This window comes from Palaemon carinicauda, chromosome 8, assembly GCF_036898095.1.
Source record: "Palaemon carinicauda isolate YSFRI2023 chromosome 8, ASM3689809v2, whole genome shotgun sequence".
NCBI classification, from domain to species: Eukaryota; Metazoa; Arthropoda; class Malacostraca; order Decapoda; family Palaemonidae; genus Palaemon; species Palaemon carinicauda.
Window position 1 is genome coordinate 145,191,172 of NC_090732.1, and position 3,346 is coordinate 145,194,517.

At 39.5% G+C, this 3,346-nt stretch overlaps 1 pseudogene; it reads right to left on the reverse strand.

The window, feature by feature from the left end:
* Positions 1 to 324: 324 nt before the first annotated feature.
* On the reverse strand, positions 325 to 2,170 carry LOC137645480 (uncharacterized; annotated as a pseudogene).
* Positions 2,171 to 3,346: the final 1,176 nt, after the last annotated feature.

Genomic DNA, 3,346 nt, shown 5'->3' on the forward strand with positions numbered 1-3,346 from the left:
TAAGAGAGGAGGAAGGCAAAGTAACAAATTAACAGTCTGGAGAGGAATGCTAGCTGCTATGTACCGTCGGCTGCTATGTGCCGGCTCCTATTTACCACTTGTTTGGCTTATATGTACCATTGTTGGGCTGCTATGTACTGGCTCTTATGTACCACTACTTTGGCTTGTATGCACCAAACAAGGCTGCTATGTACCAGAGACCAAGAAAGGAAATAAGAACACGCAAGGATATAAAACACAAAGCCATAAACATATTGAAATTATATACAATAATTAAAAGTTGTCAAACAATAGAATTCAGCATGCTACATTGTTGATGCATTCTTATTCCTCTACATGATCCATCAGCTCGCCACAGCGGTTTAGAAAGTCTGACGCTGATATGAATTTGCTCTCATATTTCATCCAGAGGTCATCAAGGGCAATTTGCTTTTTATGGTATCTGTGCATTTTCTTTTGTTTAACTAGTTTTACAATGATGGGAATTCTATTGGCTTCATCATGGAGTATACTAATTAAGAAGTATATGTTAATTGAATTGGTTTTTGCTACTCTGTTAATCGTATGGTGCCACCCTTCTACATCGTTGTTAGTCCGAACAGGGCGTTTGTAACAGCTCCAAGAATGTGGAGGATGCATCTCATTCCTGATCCATATTTTATTATGGTAAGTAAAGAGATCTTTTAATCCTTGATCAGGAAGTGGCTGGCTAGTGATATGGCGAAAAGCTGGCTCTATATGTGATGGAGGTAATTTTGGCAGCGCCATTAACTGCTGAATGAATTGTCTTACAGAGAGTTGATTAATATAGGCATTTTGTAGACCTAGTGTTTTTACTCTTCGGTACACTGCTTGGGCCCAGTGAAACCAGCATCCATGAATGGAAGTCTCGGGAAGGCACAATCGCACTACCGACCAGTGCTTTCTCAAAATCCACAACAACCTCACAAACTGATGTTGGTGTTAACTCAGTGATTTTTTTTAGGACAGCTACGTAGTCCTTTTTCTTTCTTCTTGACATTAGGACAATGCACAATGGAACCTGTTTCAAAATTTCATCCTTCTTTATAAAACTTTGGACACTTAAAAGTTGAACAAAAGGAGTACAAACGTTTAAAAGTGCCGACACGTACCAAGTTTTAGACTTGGACATGTGTTGCAACTGAATAGACGTTGCAAATGTGAGATGCTGTTGCCCATTTTCAAATAGATCAGCTTGAAGAAAGTCCTGGGGAACATGATTTCTGTTTAATTCAAAACTGGTATCTTCAGGGTGTTTTGGACGTTGTCCTTCTCTGGAGAGATTGGTGCATGTGACTAGAGTGTTTATATTTGGTAAGGGAACATCTGAATTTTCACAGCTTGAGAGTGCTTTCTTTACTATTTCCCCAGATGATGCAAATGGTCATTCCAAAGCTGACTTTTTATCGAAAGGTCGTGTTGATACTTTGAGTTCAGCACCAAAATCCCCAGGATGTGTGTGTTGGTGGTTTCCACTTTTGAAGTTCATTGTTCCTACTTGCTGTGAAATTGCTACATAGCACTTTTTACCACGGTAGCAGCATATCCATGTTACTGATACAGACGACTCTCGCTTCCTGGTGTACGTAAAACCCAATGAATCCCAAGGAGAGAGCTGCCTTTTCTTGTTCCACCGAAAACAGTTTTATAAGTCACAGGAGTGTCTGCAAGGATGGTTATCGGTAACGCTTCATCAACTAATGAGGTTTCTGCAACCGGTGTGATGTTATCAATAGGAAGTAAGATATTGAAGTCATTGGGTGTGTTGTTGATTGTTGCAGGCTGCTGTTCAACTAGGAATATATTGACACATTCAAATGAAAGTGAGGACCACCCCCCCCCCCCACACACACACACCCAAGCCAGCTATATGGTCCTATCAACAGACTTAGGAAAACAAAAAGATAATTATGAAAAAGATAATAGGAAAAAGAAAATGTAATTATAATTGTACCTGAAACTTCCATCCAGTCAGGACAGTCTTGGCAACACCACATGAAAACTTGACCATCTTTCAATCGTCAGATTGTGATATTTCTGTACCACATAAGCGGTGGTGCCACTTATTGCATCCGTCACAGATAAGAGCTTCCTGCCTAGGGCGAACACACAATCCACATCCTGAGCAAAGGGAAGCCGCTGATGCCATGGTGGTATAAAAAGGATGACTGAGAGTGCACGTCCACTAGAGTTAGGAAGTAAATGCTGAGCAGATCCACTAATCTCGAAGGAGCCATGGCGGGGCTTCGAACCTTGAAAATCTGTTCACTCTATCTGGCATAGAGTTCAATAACTGTTCACCTCCAGCCATCAACAAGCTAGCTGAGCCACTGCTCAGCTAGCTTGTTGTTTTTTCTATGTTAGGTAGTTAGGTAGGTTCAGAGTCCTCCACCGTTCTGGGTATAACTTTGTAATGGTTTATATTAACTTTTTAAAGTTCAATATTGTAATTTACATAAGGTACTTATGTGTTAATACTATTTGAGGTACATAGCAACCATACATGGTACATAGCAGCCAGATACATAGCCGTCATGCATGGTACATAGCAGCCAGGGATGGTACATAGAAGCCGGTGGTACATAACAGCCAACGGTACATAGACGCCTGTTCCCCTGGAAAGTAGGTCGCTGGTTCGCTGTATGAGTAGAAACATCATATTCTGTGCGTTCGGATGAAGTGTCGCATGAGCCATCTTTTATGATCTTGCTGCTAAACTATACATCAAGCAGTCAACACTGATTGCCAAGTTGGACCGTGGAAGGTCATATTTCCGTAAGATCACCTAACAGGTATATCAAGAAAATATATTAATTTTCTGAGTATCCATTTTAATCTACAAATTCTGTGATTTATACAATTAAACCGGTTCCTTGCCAGAAAAAAAAATGATAAAGGTAGGTGACTTGTACAAAATTCGTAAGTTCTCTGCAAGTAGCAAAGGGCTGTAATAAGACCACGAGCCAGGACAATGAAACCATAATCTCATGTAGCTAGTTTTTCCTGACTAGTGCAATTGTTTGCAACGCCAGAAAGCAGTATCTCCACATGAACGTGCTTTAATACCACTTGCCTAATTTCATGCTAGTCTAGGTTGTACTTTTCTACAAAAAATGCACATGCAGAGGGAATTTTTTCCTTGCAGACCGATACAGTGTTAATGTACCAAATTGAAATTTTATGTTCACATACAGAAATGCTCATATTCTGAGTTACTCATAAGCCAAGGTATTATTGAGTATATATATGTATATATATATATATATATATATATATATATATATATATATATATATATATATATATGTGTGTGTGTGTGTGTGTG